This window comes from Canis lupus, chromosome 4 (genome assembly GCF_048164855.1).
Source record: "Canis lupus baileyi chromosome 4, mCanLup2.hap1, whole genome shotgun sequence".
NCBI lineage: Eukaryota > Metazoa > Chordata > Mammalia > Carnivora > Canidae > Canis > Canis lupus.
Genome location: NC_132841.1, coordinates 22132103 through 22153797, shown reverse-complemented (window position 1 = coordinate 22153797; position 21695 = coordinate 22132103). Strand labels below are relative to the sequence as shown.

Genomic DNA, 21695 nt, shown 5'->3' with positions numbered 1-21695 from the left:
CCCAGGTCTCCAGGATCACACCCTGGACCGAAGGCGGCGCTAAACCACTGAGCCACCCGGGCTGCCCAAGTCCGTTTATTTTCAGGCGGTTCTTGGTAGGACTACACTGTCTCCATTCTGGCCTCAGTTTCCCCATCTGTAATCAAAACTCACACGTCCCCTACCTTCTTTGTCCCTGTCGTGGTGCAGTAGCCATGACCTCCGGGCCTGGCAAATCCCGTGGGCTTTTCCGAAGCAGAGTCTGGCTCTTGAGACTGAAGTGGAGAGCTGCCCATCCCCGTTCCTTCCTCTGCCCTCCCTCCCCACCGGGATGGACCCCAGGCCCTGACGCAAAATCCCAAGTCCCACCTCGGGGAAAGATGTGACTACAGGCCACAGCTGTCACCACGGGCCCCCAGCAGCAGCTTCAGAGCTGGCTACGCCGCTGGAGGCCAGCGAGTCCAGCCCTCTGCCTCCACAGGTGAGGAAACAGAGGCCCAGAGAGGGAGAGCGATGTGCTCGGGTCACAAGGACGAGGCCGAAGCCGAGAGCAGCTGCCTCCCAAGCCGAGGCTCCTGGGCTGGGCCATGCCCACTCTGGCCCGAGCAAAGGGGGAGAGTCTGCTGTGAGCACAGGGAGACGGTGCCGAGCTGATACTGACCGAGTGTGTAATGACACTAGCCAAAGCACGGGGTGTGCTCCAAAGTGTGTGAGTTCCGTGCCTGCATCTGGGGGGCAAGGGGAGGGTCTCAACGGGAGGGCCGATGGGCAGATCTCCGCGTGCAGAGCACTCGACATAGAATATCTCATCTAAGGGGATCCCTGGGTGGCTCAGCGGTTTGGCGCCTGCCTTTGGCCCAGGGCACGATCCTGGAGTCCTGGGATCGAGTCTCACGTCCAGCTCCCTGCATGGAGCCTGCTTCTCCCTCTGCCTGTGTCTCTGCCTCTCTCTGTGTCTATCATGAATAAATAAATAGATCTTTTTTTTAAAAAAAAAAAAGAATATCTCATCTAAGCCTGACCAAAAGAGGCACCAACTCTTACAACATGGTCCCAAGTTAACAAGAAAGCCAATGAAAAATGAACAAAAGATGGGGCATCCGGCTGGCTCAGCAGGTGGAGTATATGACTCTTGATCTTGGGGTTGTAGTTTTGAGCCTCACACTGGGTACAGAGATTACTTAAAAATAAAATCTTTGGGGGCACCTGGGTGGCTCAGTTGGTGAAGCATCTGCCTGTGGCTCAGGTCATGATCTCGGGGTCCTGGGATCAAGCCCCAGGTCAGGCTACCTGCTCAGCGAGGCATCTGCTTCTCCCTCTCCCTCTGATCCTCCCCCTGCTGTGTGTGTGTGTGTGTGTGTGTGTGTGTGTGTGTGTGTGTGTGTCTCAAATAAATGAATAAAATCTTTTAAGAATAAGATAAAATCTTTTTTTTTAAACAGGCGAAAGATTTGACAGTATGTGTGGGAGCCAAATAAGTACATAAACACACACCTAGCATCATTCATCATCAGGGAAATACATTAGAGTAACAAATACTAAAGACCAACTCCAGGGCAGCCCGGGTGGCCCAGCAGTTTAGCGCTGCCTTCAGCCCAGGGCATGATCCTGGAGACCCGGATCCCTGCGTGGAGCCTCCTTCTCCCTCTGTCTGTGGCTCTGCCTCTCTCTCTCTCTCATGAATAAATAAATAAAATCTTTGAAAAAAAAAAAAGACCAACACCATTAAGCGCTGGTGAGGATGTGGAACAAAGTGGATCCCAGACACGGCTGCTGGAGTGTACGATCGTGCAGCCTCTCTGGAAGAGAGCTTTACAGTCTCTCACGGTCCAGCAATTCCAGTGGGATGTGCTGCAGGTGTAAATGTGCGCACACATTTCAAGGAATTCGTACAAAAAAAAAAGGGAATCCCATTAACAATGTAATGTATTGTGTCGAGTCATGTCAAAATGATAATATGGGCTGATATATTGGGTTAATCAACGTCATTAAAATTACATTCATCTATATCCTCTCACATTCTTAACGTGACCATTTAGAATGAGGCAGGTGGTCCAGGTGACATCTGAATGGACAGTGCTGCGGAGTCTCAGGGCTCCGCAGTCCAGGGGGCATCCCGCGGCCCGCTGTGGGGGGTCGGTCAGGGTTAACCCCCAACCCTTGCCTTGGGTGAAAACTGAAGAAGCCTGTTCCAGGCCCAAGGACTCCCAGGAACCAGCGCCAGCATTCCCAGGATGCTGGGAACTCAAGGAAGCTGTCGGTGACTCTCTGATGGCCTGGCACCCAGTCGGGGACACAGTGGCTCTGACTCCGGGAAGCACGGGCTCGGGGGCCCAAGTCTGCTGACTCGCATCTCCACCACTCCTCGGGGCCCCTGGGTGTGTGGCTTACCTTCTCTGGGTGTCAGTTTCCCCTCTAAACGGAGGAGCATCCCTATGCCACCTGGGTTGGGTGGCCTAAGTGTGTAGAAAGCAAGGGCTAGCCAGCCTGACACCCAGCAGGGCCTCTGACCCCTCAGCCCCTCTTCCCCTCCCAGGGGCCCCCTCCTCATGCACTTCCCTCCCTCTCCCCGCTTCCCATGTCCCCCCCCTGCCACGGCTGGATGGGAACCTCCCTGACACGGCCGGGGCCTGACCCAGACAAGGCCTCTGGAGGGAAGGGTCAGGAGGAGTGAGCGGGCTCGGCAGTCCGCTGCCATCCGGGGCAAGCACCAGGGCAGAGCGGGCGAGGCCACAGCAGCTGCCCTACCTGGGTACCACAGGTACAGCTCCCCATTTCGCTCGGTCTGCTGGGCCGCCCAGGGAGGTTGCCATCCGCTCCTGGCCCGAACCAAGAACCAGGACAGCCCTGCTCCGGGTGGCCCCGGGCAAGCCCTCTGCCCGTTCCAGAACTCTCCCCACAGAAGACTGGGGTGTCCCCTCCAACCTCCTCCAACCTCTGCCACCACCCAGTCCAGGCCACCAGCTCCTCACGAGGCCAACTGCTGCAGCCCCCAGCAGGCCTCTCCTTCCCCCCACCTGGGCCTCCCGACATCCATCTGCCATGCGACAGCCAGAGGATCTTTAAAACCCTGAATCAGGTCACATGACTTCCTTATCTGGTCACACCGCAACATCCAGCCCCCTGTGCCGAGGAGGCCCCACCTCCCTGACCTCACTCACCCTGCGTGACCTGGCCTCCATGCTCCCGCCACTGGCCACAGGCCCCTCCTGCTTCCAGCGCCCCAGGCCCACTCCCCCTCACCAAGGCTGCGCACCTACCGCCCCTCTGCCAGGAACATTCTTCGGCTTATTCACAGGGCTGCCCCTTCTTGCAGTCTTGGCTCAAATGTCCCTCCTCTCGGAGCCGCCGGTGACGCTGTCTGCCCACAGCACCCCCCACCACAGCCTCTGTCCATCCACGAGCCCTTTCATTTCCCGGCTGCCTCACTATGGGGCTGTCCCTGTCACCTCAGTCTCCCCCAGTCCCTCAACAAGCTGGGACAGTGCCTGACTGATCCACACCGCGGCCCCAGAATCAGGACAGCGCCCGGCAGATGCTCAGGAAATATTAATGAGATGAACATATGACCAGCCTCAGGCACCTGCAGCTTCTAAAGACGCACAAAGGAGCGGGCACCTGGCCCCAAGGAGCAGGTCTCAATCCTTCACAAGACGGGGAGGGGGAAGCTGCTCCCACCCAATCCTCCTCTTGCCCCGGACTGCCCTCCTCCCTCCAGCCTCCCACATTCCACCCTCCCCTAGAGGTTAAAGCCCAGCTCCTCCAGGAAGCCCTCCCAGACTACACACCCACCCGCGCCTCTCCACACGCACGGCCCATTGTGATCATCACAAGATGGGACACTCCATTCCCTTCCACGGCACGTTTTTCCTGGCGGGGGCCATCCTGTGTCCTTCCTGGCTCCTGTCAGCTGCCTGGCTCAGGGGAGGAGCTGCACACATAATCACAGAACAAATCAGCTCCATCTCTTTACCTCCCCACCCTGCCGGGCTCACCGAGGATGGGAACAGGGGTGGCACTCAGCAACACGTAGGCACAAAAGAACAGGAAGGATGTTTACTTAAACACTGTGGTACTTAATCCTGAGTGGGAGGGACAGAGAGAGGTATTTACTTTCCTTTTGCTCATCATCGCTTCTCAGTCTCCTACAATGGACATGATTACTCCAGGAACCTTTTTTTTTTTCAGTATTATTTGTAATAGTTTAAAAGTTGGACAAAGGTCCCAGCTCCTCATCTAGGGTGCCCCCGAGGCCCCAACGATGCTCCTAGCTCTGTATCCACCGCCCCCCATGCCCTCTGCCCACTGCCATCCACGTTTCCATAATCACTCCGTGCACAGCCTGGTGGGATATTTCATGTCTTTGTGAGGTTTTTCTTCTTTGCTAATGTCAACAACCTTAAGAGGAGGTGAGACAAGGTTTATGACCCCCACTTTATAGAAGAGCCTCCAGCTAAGCAGAGCCAAAGACATGAATTCCTCCCAGGTTCCACTGCTGGATTGGAGGCAGAGTCACATGGTTTCGGCCATGTGCATCTCTGAGGGTCACCCGACCCCATCCCTCCACAACCTCCAACCCTCAAGCCTCCTTCTTTTGAAAACTTGAAGATCCAAATATGAAATAAAGCCACCAGGGCTGGGATGCCGGGTGGCTCAGTGGTTGAGCGTCCGCCTTTGGCTCAGGGTGGGATCCCAGGGTCCCAGGATCGAGTCCCACATCAGGCCCCCCATGGGGAGCCTGCTTCTCCCTCTGCCTGTGTCTCTGCCTCTCTCTCTCTCTCTCATGAATAAATAAGTAAAATCTTTTAAAAATAATAAAAAATAAAAATAAAGCCACCAGGACTCTGGAATCGCAGGAAATCTTCATCTGCTAAACTGTATGTTTCTGAAATGTCTTCTAAATTGAAGGAAAAAAAAAGATCTGAAAGTTGGGCAGCCCAGGTGGCTCAGTGGTTTAACGCCGCCTTCAGTCCAGGCCGTGATCCCGGAGACCGGGGATCGAGTCCCACGTCAGGCTCCCTGCGTGGAGCCTGCTTCTCCCTCTGCCTGTGTCTCTGCCCCTCTCTCTGTGTGTCTCTATGAATAAATAAGATAAAATCTTTAAAAAAAAAAAAAAAGATAGATCTGAAAGTTAAAACCAGAAGGTGGAGGAATGTTTGGAAATATTACCACATACTCAGCAGGCGGACAGCCACTGTGGAATGGGCCTGGAGGTCTGGGCTTCAGCCTGCAAACTACAGGGAGCCTTTGAGGATCCCAGGTCTGGCAGGGACAAGCCATTCTTGTCACCCCCTAAGATGATGTGTTGGGGTGGCCTTGGAGCCAGGAGTGGACAGAGTGGGCATAGTGCGTGAGGGGCCAACCAAGGAGCTGTGGCAAGGGGGGGCCAGCAAGGGGCAGCAGGTCCCACCGAGGATGGAGCACCCAGGCTGGGAGAAGCTGCAGGGGGAGCGCCAGCCCCTGCCTTTGGCGAGGGGGAGAACACACCTCCAGTTCAGCTCCCCTAACAGGTGGAGGACAGAGAAGGAGCTCCCACCTGCTCTTCCTCCAGCCAAGACCTTGGCACTTGTCACCACATGCTCCTGCATGGCCCCCGAGGCTCCTGGAATTTGGAACCCTCAGGAAGGAAAAGGGTCCCTTCCAGCACCTTTAGGTGCCTGCCTCCATCCTGGGGAGCCCCCCACCTCTGATGCTCCCCTGCAGGTTAGCTCTGCTTGACTAAAAGCTCTGTCTCAGGGCGCCTGGGTGGATCACTCAGTTGAGCATCTGACTTTGGCCCCACTGCTTGTGCACAAGCACGAGCGCGCTCGCTCGCTCGCGCTCTCTCTCTCTCTCTCTCTCTTTCTCTGTCAAATAAATAAATAAAATCTTTTTTAATAAAAGGAAAGAAAGAAAGTTCTGTCTCTACAGGAGCTTGGATTGGGGAAGGGGGAAAGATTAGAATGAATTTGGGGACAGGTGGGAAATTTTGAATACAGACTACGTGCTGGATCAGTACGTTAACTCCTGGGGTGTGATGATGTTGTGGATGCCGTGTTCTTGGGAGATCCAGGCTGAAGTGTCTAGAGATGAGATGAGACACCTTGATGTCTGTCACTTGCAGATGGCCGAGAGACAGAGTCACAGAGACACAGAGACACAGAGGGCACAAGCAAATGGAGCAAATGTTAGCCACTGGTGAGCTCAGACACTAACTATATTCTCCCCCCAACTCTTCTGGAGGCTTGAAAGTTTTCCAAACAAAAAACCGAGGATGAGGGACACCTGGTTGGCTCAGCAGTTGAGCATCTACCTTTGGCTCAGGGTGTGATCCCAAGATCCGGGATCAAGTCCTGCATCGGGCTCCTTGCAGGGAGCCTGCTTCTCCCTCTGCCTGTGTCTCTGCCTCTCTCTGTGTGTCTCTCATGAACAAATGAATAAAATCTTTTTTAAAAACTGCAGATGAAAATATGTTTAAAATAAAAATTTTAAGAAGGTAAGCTGCCCTATGAGAAGCTGGTCTTCCACACACTGCCCCCCTCACCCCAGTTCTCCCCTCCAAAGAGACGAAGAGACACAGGAAGCATCTCATCTAGAGGGAGGAGGTCTGTAGGACCCCTGCAGTTCTGTTATTTTTCCGCTCTAATTAGCAGCAAGTACTGAAGAATCAAGGGGTTTCCAATAAAAGTGCAGATCTCTGGTTTCTCTTGAAGGCACCGAGGCAGGGAGGCAGTCCTGGGGCCTCGAGGGGGAGGGCGAGGTTCCCAGGGGCAGCCCTGCAATCGCTGCATCCTGTCTGCCTCTGTCACAGCACCTGCAGCCCTTCTGGGAGTCCCCTGGCCTCGCGGCCACCCTCCAGTGGCGAAGCTTGTCCTTTCCCCTGGCCCCAGCAGCCCGGACTCTGAGCCCCTCCGGAGAGGCTGGCCCACCTCCCTTGTTCTGACCACTGGGCTGCCTCCTAACCCTACACAGCTTCTCTGCATCCTCTGGCTGGTCTGGGACATGTGGCTTTCTGGTCCCTGGATAAAACTGACCTCCGTGTCGGGGAGACTTCCCGGTCCCCGAAGTGCTGGTCCAACTTCTTAGCCTGGGGGCATCCTCAGTTTGACCAAAGTGCCCCCAGGCCTCCAGCCCCTCCCTTCCTGCCATGTGTATTAATAAGCCAGGTGAGGGGGCAGGAACACACCCCCTTCCTTCCCTGCAGCTACCTGTGACCAGACCCAGCTAATGGAACATGAGGGGCAGTGTCGCGCAGCAAGTTCCAGAATCTTCCCTACGAGCCCTCCCTCTCCCCCCCTTCCTCCACCCTGCTGTCTGGAACACAGATGGGATGACTGAAGCTTCACAGCCATCTTGAACCACGAGCACATGAAGCCACACCCTCGGAATGGTGGAGGTCAAGTTCCCCAAGGAATCCGTGGCGTGGAACCACCGCGCCAGGCGTGGGCTGCGAGGCTCTGGGTTTGGACAGGACATAGAAATAAACTTCCATCTTGTGTAAACCACTGCTGTTTGGCTTGTCCTATTACTCGCAGCCAAATCTAATCCTGACTAATGCACTCCATTATTTTTAGGTTTGACCCTCAGTGACCGACAGGCCACATGGCAACAAGACAGAACTTACTTCTCTCCCTTCTTGCAGGAGAATGTCAAGTTTCCCTGCTGGTAAGAGTCAGGCAGAGCGACACCAGGATCCTGTGAGCCCAGCCCACGCGGGGGTGTGGGGGTTCACAGAATATAGAAGACATCGTCTCCGGCCCCCAGGGCCCATGGGGTCACTAAGGAAACGCACGCAGGACATGATTACAGCACCAGCCACTGCTAGATGGTGGTCCAGCAGCTCCCCCAGGTCAGCCGCAGAGGTCTAGAAAGTTCCAAGCAGCTAAATGTCTGTTCCATGCTATAGAGAGAGGCTTGGCCTCCATTGCTCCAAAAACGCAGAGAGAGACTACAAGTGTCTCCCCACCACCGGGAGTCTCTCTGTGGCCCTCTTGGCCATTCTGGAAAACAAGAAGGTGTTATCTGGATAGGAAGGGCCCTGCTGGTTGGCTTTTTCAGGGAGGAGCAAGAGGAGGGGATGTAGCACTTCCCAGGGAGGGCCCAGTCTGCTCTGGGAGGCAGTCATCCTGCTCCTGAAAGAGTCTGAGGCACCGTCCATCTCCAGGATCCATGCACCAGGGACTGGGAGAGGGGAGGCCAAAACTCAGGCGGGGAGGACCCTGGGGAGGAAACCTAGAGTTTCCTGAGACCCCACTCAGGGCCCTGGGCCTGCTGATACTCATCTGGCTGCTTCCTGGAACTGGGCCCCAAAGGGCCAGTGAGAACTTAGGCTGGACCCCACTTCTGACCTCCAGTAATGTCATGGGGGCCAGAGGCTTCCTTTCAAAGAGCCTGGAAAATCCACGGCCCAAGGACACCTGGGTGGCTCAGCGATTGAGGGTCCATCTGCCTTTGGCAGGGCGTGATCCCAGGGTCCGGGATCAAAGTCCCACATCAGGCTCCTTGTGGGGAGCTTGCTTCTCCCTCTGCCTGTCTCTGCCTCTCTCTGTGTCTCTCGTGAATAAATAAATAAAATTTAAAGATTTTATTTATTTATTTATTCACGAGAGACACACAAAGAAAGAGAGTGGCAGAGACACAGGCAGAGGGAGAAGCAGGCTCCATGCAGGGAGCCCGATGTGGGACTTGATCCTGGGACTCCAGGATCGTGCCCTGGGCCAAAGACAGGCGCTAAACCGCCAAGATACCCAGGGATCCCAAATAAAATTTTTAAAAGAGAAAAAAAAGAAAATCCACAGCCCACTTCTGGGGTCTGTCCCCATCCTTCCACTTCTGTGGCTTCCAGTCTAGACTCTCCTGCCTGGCACTCAAGAACCCCCTTCCCGTCTTCAGCACCCCCACTGCCTTCCACATCCCCAACATTCCAGGCAAGCCCTGGTCCCAGATACCCTATGGTACAGAGCAGAAAAAGCTCCAGTAAGTGTTTCTTGCCAGCATGGGCTTTCGGACAGGTCTCAAGTTCAGCATATCCCTCCCTGGGCCACACTTCATTGCCATCTGGAAAGTGAGGGGGCTGGACAGGATGGGAGGCTTTCAAACATTTTAGCAGCTGAGCCCTTTCAATCCTTGATGAAAGTCCAATGTGTAATGCAGCGCGATGTGCAATACAGCCAGCCGCAGAGCCACTCCGCTGGCTGCCAGCTTAGGAAGGGAGATGCAGCGTGTCCTGCCCCAGCCCCACCCGGGGCCTGCTCCCAGGGACAAACAGCTCCAAGGCCACTGGCCAGAGATGCTCAAAGCCCTCCCTTGCTCCAATCTCCCAGGACACATCCAGCCCTTCCCTGTCCCCATGCATCTGTCCTCCCTGGTCCCATAACCAGGAACACCATCCGCACCCTCACCCCCTCACTCCCTCTTCCTCCAGGGTTTGCAGCGCGCAGCCTGTGCCCCACACGACCCCAGCCTGAGCTCACTGGCCTGGTGTTTGGTAAGTACATGCTCCATCTCCCCACCCGGGATCCAGCGCTCCTCCAGAGCCCCCACAGAGCAGAATCCACAAATGTCATTTCCCTAAACAAATTTCACGCTCATGACCTCATTTCTGCTTCGGAACAATCCTCTGAGAGAGCCAGAAGCCCAGGCCACTGTGCCGTTCTGCAGATGGAAACACTGAGGCCTCTGAGAGTTCACTGGGTGACATAACAACAGAAGCCGGCCTCTGGTTCCACAGCCTGGTTCTACTGCATCAGCACCCACGCACCCTCTCCCATTCCTCCTGACACGACTCTCACTTTCCCAAGACACGATGGGAAGGTTAAACCAGGGACCTGGCAGGAGGCACAGAACAAGCTGGTCCCAGAAAAGAGGACTCCTTCCAGGGCCACAGGCTCTCATGCACCCCAGGCAGCCAGATGCCCGGGGCGGGTAACAATGGAGCTAAAAATAGGGCAGGAGGCTAAGTGGCCAGCTGCCGGAAACATCTGCCTCTGCTGCAGAACAAACATGAGGGAAGTCACCATGCTGCAGGGTCCCCACCGTGGGGCAGGGGACAGCTGGGGGCGGGGGAGGGGAAAGTCAAACCTTCAGGTCTGCACCCTGGGCAGGGGCTCAGACCAGCCCCCACCCGCCCTGGGCCCCATCCCTCCCCACACACGCTATAGACACACACGTTACACCTTGTGCACCAACATGTATCTCCGAGTCAGAGTCAGATGCGCCTTTGAGACCCCAGTCTCTTCCTCTCATTTTACAGAAGAGGAAACTGAGGTCCAGAGTAGACCAAACAACTGCCCACAGTCATGGAGACAGTGGACAGCAGGGTGAGGAGCCGGGGTTCCATACCCCTCTCCTCTGCAACTCCCTGGCCATCTGCTTCCCGGAGCATGTCCATCCAGGGCCGGGAAAGACCCTGACCAGGAAGGGCCTTCCCGCTCCGCAGAATGAAGCACACCAAGCACAGGAGACAGATTAGCACAAAAGACTTCAGCTCAGGGGCGCCCGGGTGGCTCAGTGGTTGAGCACCTGCCTTTGGCTCAGGTCGTGACCCAGGGTCCTGGGATCGAGTCCCACATCAGGCACTCCATGGGGAGCCTGCTTCTCCCTCTGCCTGTGCCTCTGCCTCTTTCTCTGTGTCTCTCATGAGTAAATAAATAAATCTTTTTTAAAAAATCTTAATATAACCCGTAAAGGACAAGGCTGGGCCATCTCTCAGTTGGTCCAACACAGTTTTCCTCCAGCGAGTGGCAAATGAGGTTGGAGAGCCACGCACCGGCCTCTGCTCATCTGCTGCACATCTTCCTGCCCCACTTGCTCCCTCAGCCTAGCTGACTCCCATCCCCTGAACCAGGAGCCTCCTCCACGTCCCCCAGGCCACATCGCACCATGGCCGTAGCCTCCCTGAAGCCCACTGGGCTGGGGCTGGGGCTGGCCTTCGATGGCATCCCAGTGTTTGGCACAAAGTAGCCACTTGAATGAGCAAAATTGGACAGATTTTTAAACAAAAAAACCGATGAGCTCTGTGGGTGTCCATGCTGTGAGCACAAATTAGACAAAACAGGTGGGTTTTAGCCCGGGGCCCAGAACACAAAAGGCACTCTATAAATGCAGCCCTGTTTCAAGTGCCATAAGAAAATGGGGCTGGGGTAGGGGGAGACACTGACCCCTGGGTCCCATCTGGCAGAGAAGGTTAATGAGGAAGGGACGTGAAGGCCAGAGGCTGTGGAGGCCCCTTCCGGCCAGGAAAGGGCGAAGGTAACTCTGAGGGCCCCATTTGAGAAACAGACCCTCCCCTGTAGAATTGCCTCGCTGAGACCCCTGGTCTCTCGCGTTGACTCACACTCCCAGGGGGACAAGAAAAATGCGGCATCTAAAAAGTCCCCTGGGCTCCTCACTCACTCCTGAGGATTGAACACAGGATTGAACACATTAGTAGCTTGACCAGGATTTAAAATCACAAATGAGGGCAGCCCAGGTGGCTCAGCAATTTAGCGCTGCCTTCAGCCCAGGGCCTGATCCTGGGGTCCCGGGATCAAGTTCCGTGTTGGGCTCCCTGCATGGAGCCTGCTTCTCCCTCTGCCTGTGTCTCTGCCTCTGTGTGTGTGTGTGTGTCTTACGAATAAATAAATAAAATCTTAAAAAAAATAAAATCACAAATGATGAACTTCTAACCCCAAAGGGCTTACAGCCCCACCCCCTCACCCCAAGTTGCACTTCCAGGTATGCGTAGCGGGCTGGAGCCCGAGGAGGCTACCACCGGATCACAGTTCTAACGGCACTCTCCGCAGAGCCCAGGTCCCCAGTGCCTTCCAGTGTCCACAAGGTCCAGACTATTCTCAGGACAGTACCAAGTATCACTGCCTTCTCGCCACGAATGAGCATGCTGATGGAGCAAAGCCACAGCAGTGGGGGACACTCAGCAAGAGGCATGGCACTGGCCCCCAACAAGGCTACCCGTCACTCATGTAACAAAAGATGCCACTATCACTTAAGAAGGTCTTTGATGAGGGGCACCTGGGTGGCTCAGTGGTTGAGCATCTGCCTTTGGCTTGGGTCATGATCCCGGGGTCCTGGGATCGAGTCCCACATCGGGCTCCCTGCATGGAGACTACTTCTCCCTCTGCCTGTGTCTCTACCTCTCTCTCTCTCTCTCTCTGTATGTCTCTTGTGAATAAATAAATAAAATCTTAAAAAAAAAAAAAAAGGCCTTTGATGAGGGCACCAGGCTGGCTCAATCAATAGAACACACAACTCTCCATCTCAGAGTTATGAGTTCAAGACCCACATTGGGTGTAGAGATTGCTTAAAAATAAAATCGCTTTTAAAAAGTCTTTAATGAATCAGTAAAATTAATTTCACTGAAGCAAAGGCCTTGAGTACATGTCTTTTTACTACTCTGTGAGATGACCGAGCATGTACCTGGGCAGGTGTCTGAGGGAAAGGCACCTGTGAGCCAGGCTGAGCTGTCAGCTCAACTAGCATCTTTGTTCACAGAAAGAACAGCCAGCAGACAGACAAACACCAGTTACTCAGAATTGGGTAGCTGGCAGACATTTTCTTAAAAATGAACAAGGTGAGCCTGTCCTTTCAAGGAAAACAATTGACGACATTTGTTGCCAACGATCAAGTTCGAGCTTTAAGGGAAACATCAGAACTTTGGAAAACTGGCATCAGCCGTTGTGAGTCTGACCACTTCCCCAAACATAAAGACTTTGCAATGATATGGGTGATGATGTTAACATACATAATTTCTGGATATTGCTGAAATGAAATGTGTCCACATTTGGAAGACCTGTGTAAGTCCATGAATCAGCATCTTCCCGATGACTAATATGTAAATGTCACAAAATCACACCTGTGTCAAAGATCCATCCAGGCAGGACGGTCTGATGGATTTTAATGCAACAAACTATGAAAAATTCATTAATATGTTTACAGATTCGGGATCCCTGGGTGGCGCAGCGGTTTAGCGCCTGCCTTTGGCCCAGGGCGCGATCCTAGAGACCCGGGATCGAATCCCACATCAGGCTCCTGGTGCATGGAGCCTGCTTCTCCCTCTGTCTGTGTCTCTGCCTCTCTCTCTCTCTCTGTGACTATCATAAATAATTAAAAAAAAAAAAAAAATATGTTTACAGATTCTACATTTCAAATGGCCTTTAAGAAACTATCACATGTTGAATTTTTATGTAGTCTCAAAAGAAAATATCCAGAGGCTAATAAAATATTCCTCCCTTTTCCAATCACTTATCTGGGTAAAGCTAGATTTTCTTGGGGATCCCTGGGTGGCTCGGCAGTTTAGCACATGCCTTCGGCCCAGGACGTGATCCTGGGGTCTCAGGATCGAGTCCCACATTGGGACCCCTGCATGGAGCCTGCTTCTCCCTCTGCCTGTGTCTCTGCCTCTGTGTGTGTGTGTGTCTCTCATGAATAAATAAATGTTTTTAAAAATCTTAAAAAACAAAAAAGCTAGATTTTCTTCATATACTTCAATCAAAACAACATATCACAACAATTGAATACAGGAACCCAAGTGTCTGTTATTAAACCAGACATTAAAGTGATCTGCAGAGGCACCAGGCTGGCTCAGTTAGCAGAGCATGCAACTCTTGATCCAGGAGCATGAGTTTGAGCTCCGCCTTGGTGGGGAGATTACTTCAAAAAAAAATTTTTTTAATCTTTATAGTGATTTGTAAACTGCAAAACAATGCCACTCTTTCCAATGTAGTTTATTTGGGAAAACAGCTCAGTTTTCAGGAAAAAAAAAATTGTTTATGTTAACATGTAATGGGTTTGCTATTATTTTTTAAGTAAATGTATACATATATGTTTTAAAATATATTCAGTTTTAATTTCTAATATGGTAAATATCAACTTATGTATATAACCCACATAAACAGAAATGCTTTGGAGTCTTCAAATTTTAAGAGTGTAAAGGAAGGTGTCCTGAAACTAAGAAGTTTCCAAATAGCTATGATTTAACTCCCATAGTAACCCTTTGATGATCATGTATGAGCTGGTCCCATTTTGTAAGTACAGACCCTGAGGCACAGAGAGTCTGGGTGACCTCCCAAGGGCACACAGGTGGCAGAGAGCTTCCAAGTACATGCTTTCACCCTCCAAATTATCCCTCCCCTAATACCATGCTCCCGAAGGAAGTATAGAAGGATGAATAATGACTTACTAAAAAAAAAAAAAAAAAAAAAAAAAAAAAAAAAAAAACACACACATAAGTGAAAGAAGACAGTTTGGGGGCAGAAAAGAACTTTCTATACAAAATGCTAGGGAAGACATACAGGTAAACATCAGTAGATCAGACTACATAAAACATGGTCAGCTTTGGGGTGCCTGGCTGGCTCAGTCGGTGGAGCTCTTGATCTCAAGGTTGTGAGTTCAAGCCCCACGTTGATTACTGGAAAAATAAAAATCTTTTTTAAAATGACCAGCTTTTGGGATCCCTGGGTGGCGCAGCGGTTTGGCGCCTGCCTTTGGCCCAGGGCACGATCCTGGAGACCCGGGATCGAATCCCACATTGGGCTCCCGGTGCATGGAGCCTGCTTCTCCCTCTGCCTGTGTCTCTGCCTCTCTCTCTCTATCATAAATAAATAAAAAATTTTTTAAAAATCTTAAAAAAAATAAATAAATAAAATGACCAGCTTTTAACCAACACAGAAAAACCACGAAGCTGAAAGGCAAATGGCAAACTGGATAAAGATATTTTTGACAGTTTTTTATTATTTATCATATTCAATACAGCTTTTTTTCCAAACCAGAAACCAAGTATATCTTGAGACTGTAACAGACCCAAGAAACCCCAAAAGCCCAATCCAGAAATACAAATGGACAATGAATGTCAGAAAAAGATGTTCAACCTTACTTGTAATTTGAAAACTGGAAACGACGAAACGCCACGTCTTGCCTATCATGGTGTCACAGGTACAACAGCAGGACACACCCTGTGTCAGCATGGGTGCCAGGATGGGTGGGCTCTCCCTGAAGCACCAGGCAGGATGCAACCTGGCACTGCTCCCTAGCAGCTAATCCGGCAATAATTCTAAAATACCTTAAGAGCACGCAACTCTTTGATCCAGCCAAGTTTCCTATCCGTTGAGTCAATGCAAATAATCAGAGATATGGCCACAAAAATGTTCGACACAGCTTTGCCTAGTTTAGCCAAAGACTGAGAACATCTTTCACATGAACAGTGGTCAAAGTCCAATGTATCGCAGACGTCATCACGCAGTCATTAAAATGGATAGAGTGTCAGATGGCCGTCACTTAACAGAATGTGGAGGGAAAGAAGCCAACATCAACAAACACTGTCTGATTCCCTTCATCTAAAACTCAAACACAGGCCGAACTAATCTATGGTGTTGGAAGTCAGACAAGATGTCCCATCTGGAGCAGGAAGGAAGGGACGGCGATGAGGTGTGGGGATCCAGGGTTCTGGAACACTTCTGTTCCTTGACTTGGGGGGAGGCTCTGAAGGCTGTGCTCATTTTGTGTAATCAGAGCATGTACTTGCGATGGGCGTCCTTTTCTGGGCATGTGAAACTCCAACTTAGAAGTTTCAAAAATAAGAAGTAACAGTTTACTTACATAGGAAAATGTCTATTGTATGTTTAGTCACCAAAAAAAGGCAAAGTGTACACACACACACACACACACAGAGAGGAAAAATCTCCAGAAAGATACATCTCAAAACGTGCATGGTGAACTGTCCATGGCGAGCTGTGGTTATCGCTGCAAAGTGGAGTCACAGATGGTTCTTCTAATCTTCCTGCATATCTTTATTTTCTCTGACGTTTCTTTTTTTAAGATTTACTTATTTATTTATTTATTTATTTATTTATTTATTTGAGAGAGAGTGTCAACCAGACCCCCCCACTGAGCATGGAGCCTACCACAGGTCTTAATCCCAGGACCCAAGATCATGACCTGAGCTAAAACCAAGAGTCGGATGCTTGACTGACTGTGGCATTCAGGAACCCCTCTCTGATGTTTCTATGATGAATGAACATATATTATTAATAGAAAAAAAGAAGGAATGGGGCACCTGGGTGGCTCAGTCAGTTAAGCATCTGCCTTCAGCTCAGGTCATGATTCTGGAGTCCTGAGATCGAGTCCCATGTCCATTGGGCTCCCTGCCCAGCAGGGGGTCTGCTTCTCCCTCTGCCTCTACTTGCCACTGCCCTTATTTGTGTTCTCTCTCTCTCTCTCTCTCTGTCAAATAAATAAATATTATCTTAAAAAATTAAAATCTTTAAAAAAAGAAAAAAGAGACAAGCCCAAGAACTGCACAGTATGGCCGCTGACAACCGCAATCCGGTTTGTGTGTCAACCCTACAGCCTGAAGAGCCCCTGACCCCACTGGAAAAGCTCAGGCGACTGAGGGTGGTCCTGAATTGCCGCCAACGGCTTTTGCTAAACACTTGCCCACGGAAATCATTCGGATATAGGAATCAGAAAGCCCTGGGTAGACCCCAGCCCTGTCCCCCTACCAGAGGCCTGGGCCACCTCCTTAGCCTCAGTTTCCCTGTAGTGGAAAAAGGGTTAAATGAGGTTACAGATGTCCCAGCCTGACCCAGTCAGGGCCCAGAGCACATCTGACACACAGGTTCTCCCAGTTTCCACAGAAGAAGAAATGGGGGCCCAGGAGGCTGAGTGACAGCCCTGGGAGATGCCCAGAGAGCCTCCCCGGCCATCAGTGCCCCCACCAGACGGTGCGTGCCACACACTGGATTTGACCTCGGGTAGCCTCCCTTGGAATCCACACCCATCATCCCCATGAAACCTCCACGTGGAGGGCCACGGCAGGAAAGGTGGGTGGCGGATCCAGACAGGAAGTGACCTCGCCGGATGAATGACAGGCCAACATTCCACCGGGAGCCCCACCTGCTGGGGACCTTCGGGGTCATGGGAGCCAGGAGTGGGTGGGCACACGGAGGCCAAGGAGGAAACAGGATTTACTGCAGAAGGCCAGCCACATGGCACACTTCCCCAGGCAGGGAAGTGACTTCATTTCACAGTGTCGCCCTCACTTCCGTCCCTCACGTGGCAAGGAGTTAACCCTGAGAGGGCCATGCTTCCCTGGGCTCTTGCCAACTCCACACGAGCCAGGGCAGGAGAATCCAGGCTTTCTCCTCTCCCCCACTCCTGGTATCCCCAATCCACGGATGAGGAAACTGAGGCTCAGAGAGGCTGTCCACGAGACAGGGACTCCAGGACCTTCCCCACTACACTGAGCTGCACGGAGAAGGGAGATGTTAATTCAAGGTCAGGAACTCAGGGAAGACTTCCTGGAAGAGGAGACCACTGAGCTGCAACTTAAAAGAGGAGCAACATTTGACGGACAAGAAAAGCATTCTGCAGGGAGGAAACTGCACAGAGAAAAAGAGATGCTTGGCTCTGTACAGAGTATTAAGTCCAAGTATTATGGTACTTGTGAGGCCAGAATACAGGATGGGGTGGGGTTGGGCTGAACCCCAACTGCCTTGGAGACCGTGCCAGAGAGTCAGGATATTGCTCTATGGGGTGAGATGTGCTATGCAGACTGGGGTGTGAGTAGAGCTGCACGATGGTGCCCGTGTGTCAGCCTAAGAGGGCTGCACGGAAGAGGCAACACCCAGGGAACCACCTCAGCAAGGGCTTGTTATTACTCTGGGACCCCTGAGGCCCACAGCTCAGCAGGCCTCACCGTGCCCCCCACCTCCACCCAGGATCCCCAGCTACACTGGGCTTCTCTGTAAAGGAGAGGGAAGGAAATCCATAGTACCCACACACTGTGAGCCGAGGTGTGCATCGCATGCCAGACCGTGACACAGCAGGGCGCCGACGACACCGAAGGCGCCAGCCTCAGCGCCATGACCACCGGCTGCGTGATCTTGACAGAAACACTTCACTTCTCTGTGCCTCCGCATCCATCGGATGCAGACGGTGTGTCACGGCCACACTGACCCACGGGCAGGCGGAGTGAGCTGGCCTGGGTCACATGGCAAAGCAGCAGCAGAGCCAGGATTCAAACTCGGGCCCACCTGGCCCTCACACCCAGGCTTCTCCCAGCCCTTCAAGCAAAACAAAACCTGAAACCCAAAAGCTGGGGCTCTCCAGGCCTCTGGGCGGTTTCTGGCGGGGGAAGAGTCTTCCCACCCCAAACCTCCAGGAACCAAGGGAAGGGCAGGGAGAAAACAGTAGGGCACGGCAGGGGAAGAAAAATATTTTCAAGTTTCTCCCTCTTCCTGTTTATCTATCCTCTTGATCCAGAAGCTTCTGGTAGCTGTTTGTCCAGGGAAAGTCCTGCCAAGAGTGACATCCTGCCATCCGCCGCCCTAGGCCCAGCAGCCCCTGCCCAGCCTGCACTGGGGGCAGCGGGGACCACTTCCCTGCAGACCCTGCCTCGCCAGGGGGGCTGCTGCAGAGCCGGGCTCTCGACCGATGCTGGGGCCCAGGACTGAGGACCCGGCCAGGGAGGGGAGGCCGCTGCCACCCCCTGCTCAGCTCCAGCTGGCACCAATCAGCTCCACACTCAGCTGCAGAGAGGTGATGAGAAGGATTCAAGGAAATGAGGCCGAGCCTGGCCTGGGTGCTGCAACGGGGGTGGGAATGCAGAGCACAGGTTGTGCAGCCAGGCTGACCTGGTGTCCGATCCTGGCTGACCCCCGACTTGCTGTGTGACCTTGCCCAAGGTACCGAACTTCTCGGAGCCTAACCCCCTGATGTGTAAAATGAGGATAATATTGGAACCTGCTTCATAAGGATGTGCTGAGGATTACAGGAGACAATGTGGGGAAAGGGCTGGCACCTGGGAAATGTGAACAAATATTATCAATTCCCACTCCTACCATCAAGCTGACCCCCTCGCTCAGTCCTGAAGCTCCGAGCTACGTTTCAAATAAGCTCAGGGGTACCTGGGTGGCTTAGCAGATTAAAAGCTCCGAGGTATGTTTCAAATAAACTCAGGGGTACCTGGATGGCTTCAGCTCCGGTCATGATCTCAGGATCTCAGTCAGGATCAAGCCCCACCCTGGGCTCCCTGCTCATTGTAGGGAGTCTGCTTCTCCCTCTCCCTCTGCCCCAGCCCACTCTCCCACCTGCTTGTGCTGTCTCTCAAATAAATCAATAAAATATTTTTTAAATAAAATTAAATAAATAAAATGAGCTCAAAAGAACAATTATAGCCTCAAAAAAAAAAAGAATGAAATTCTGACACATGCTACAACACAGATGAGCCTTGAAGATATTATGCTAAATGTTTAAATAAGCCAGACACGAAAGGACAAACATTGTATAATTCCACCTACATGAGGGACTTAGCATAGTCAAAGCACAGAGATAGAAAGTTAGAAGGGTGGCTGCCAGGGGTCGGGGTAGGGAGGGTAATGGGAAGTTAGTGTTTAGAAGGCACAAAGTTTCAGCTTCAGAAGAGGAAAAAGTTCTGGACATGACGATAATGGCTATACAACGGCGTGAATGTACGTAATGCTATTGATCTGTACAATTAAAAATGATTAAAGGGGTACATTTTATGGTACATATATTTCATCTCAATTTTTTAAAAAGGGCTCATTCCAAAAAAAAGGGGGGGGGTTGTGATGCCCATATTAAGATTTGTCCCTGTCCTTGGATAGTCCAGGGTCAAGAGGCAGGACAGGCATGCAAAAAGCAGAAGGTGCCACCTCCCAGGGAGCTGGTGCCATCAGAGACCCGAGTGCTGGGTGCTGAGGAAAGAGGGGCACGCATTGCCTCCTGGACCCGGCTGGGCTGGGAGGGGAGGCAGCCCCTGAGCCCACTCAGCCAGGCTCCTCCCAGGACATGATGGGGTCTGGGCGAGGCAGCCCCAGGCTCCTGCACCCACCAGGAGCACAGTAAGTGTGAGAGATGCAGGGCCCCTCTCACACCTCGTGCCTGTGTGTGCACACACTGGCACACACACACACACACACACACACACACACACACACTCCTAAGGCCAAAGACACCAGAGCAGCCCTCACAGGCCAATCCCACCTGTGTCTGGCCAGCCCAGGCACCAACATCCAGTAACAATGGCTCCTTATGAACCCCAGCACCCACCACCCTGGAAGGTAAACTGCAGCCTGCCCACCATCTCCAGGGCCAGCAATGGGGAAGGAGGGGTGTGAACAAGAACTGCTTACTGGACACACCCCATGTAAGAAGACCTAGAAATATGACCCTCCAGAAGCCCCCTGACCTCTGCCTGACAACCCTACTCATAGGGCTTGGGTGAGAAGCAGGCCACCTCTAGGGAGTAGTAGGTGGGTAAGAACAGGAGTGAGAGGGCCGGTGGGGGGAGGGGTAGACTGGCTGAGGTCCATCGTGAGTCACTGTGTGACCCTGGGCAAGTCACTTCCCCTCTGGGTCTTTTGAAGACTCCTTAGCTTCCTTCTTGGTAGAATGAGCCTCTATCCCACCACCCAATGGCCATACATCCTACAGAAGTGTGTGCGTCCACCACAAGACGAGCAGGAGTGTTCAGCAGCTTTTCTCGCCATCACTAGAAGCTGGAAACACACTGAAAGTCCATCTACAGGGAAAAACCAATGTGAGGTGGTAACACCTCTACAACGGAACACTACAGAGCAACGGAAAGGGACAACCCGCCGAGGCCTACAGCATCACAGATGAATCTTACAGAGTTGATGCCAACAGAAAGAAGCCAGAAAAATCCAGATAAAAACAGTTCACATTCTGGGGCACCTGGGTGGCTCAGCGGTTGAGCGTCTGCCTTTGGCTCAGGGTGTGATCCTGGGGTCCCAGGATCGAGTCCCACATTGGGCTCCCTGCATGGAGCCTGCTTCTCCCTCTGCCTGTGTCTCTGCCTCTCTCTCTGTGTCTCTGATGAATAAATAAATAAAATCTTTTTAACAAAAAACAGCTCATTTTCTCTGGTGCCATTTACAGAAAGTTCAAGAGCAAGTAAGACTAACCCTTGGTAGGCACTCCAAAGCACAGACACTTGAGAGTGGGGCTCAGGTAACGGACTGGGAAGAGGCCCCAAGGAACCTTCCAGGGCACAGAAAACGTTCTCTATCTTGGTCAGGGTAGGGGTCACACAGGTGAAATACACCTGCATCCTTCTCAAACTGTGCCCAATTTACCGTCTGTAAATGAGACCTCAATTTAAAATAAAATGCCAAAATAAATAAATAAATAAATAAATAAATAAATAAATAATAAATAAATAAATAAATAAATAAATAAATAATGCCAACAGCGATAACTCCTACTCTGTCTTCCTCTGAGGACCACGGTGAGGCTCTGCTGAGTGTGCATGTGGACAGGGTTGGGTGGCGATAAGAACATGGGCTGTGAGACAGAAGGACCAGGGTTCAAATCCTAAGGCTCCCTCTGACTGGGTCCATTTTTTTTTTCCTTGCTCGGTTTATTTTTGGTGGTGTTGGCCAGATTTTTTATTACGGGAGTATTTGTATTTACTGTCCAAACCAGGTGAAGACACATAAAGAAAAGGTTTATGCCCTTCCCATCCTCCTTGAGGCCACCTCTTAAAAACTTCCTCCTGCAACAAGGCTTCTCAAACCCTTAAGTAGACAACACGAACACCCCTCCGGTTCATACACAGACCTCCCACCCTGTCTGCTGACAGGGCAGGCCACTGACTGCGGTACTGCTCATTCAAGTAACAGCTACTAAGCATCGACCATGTCAATCAGCCAGACACAGTCCTGCCCCTTCACGGAACCGACATTCCCACAAGAGAGAGAAAA

General features: G+C 52.1%; 1 protein-coding gene across 5 annotated transcripts in view; it reads right to left on the bottom strand.

The window, feature by feature from the left end:
- PALD1 (phosphatase domain containing paladin 1) overlaps positions 1-21695 on the bottom strand; it is a 94631-nt gene that overhangs the window by 40770 nt on the left and 32166 nt on the right. The window contains exon 1 of one of the 5 annotated variants that reach the window (XM_072823447.1): positions 14828-14935. The exons of the other annotated variants lie outside the window; for them this stretch is intronic. The gene's annotated coding sequence lies outside the window, so the exon portion shown is untranslated. Of the gene's footprint in view, positions 1-14827; positions 14936-21695 lie in introns of those variants that run through there. 5 annotated transcript variants of the gene reach the window in all.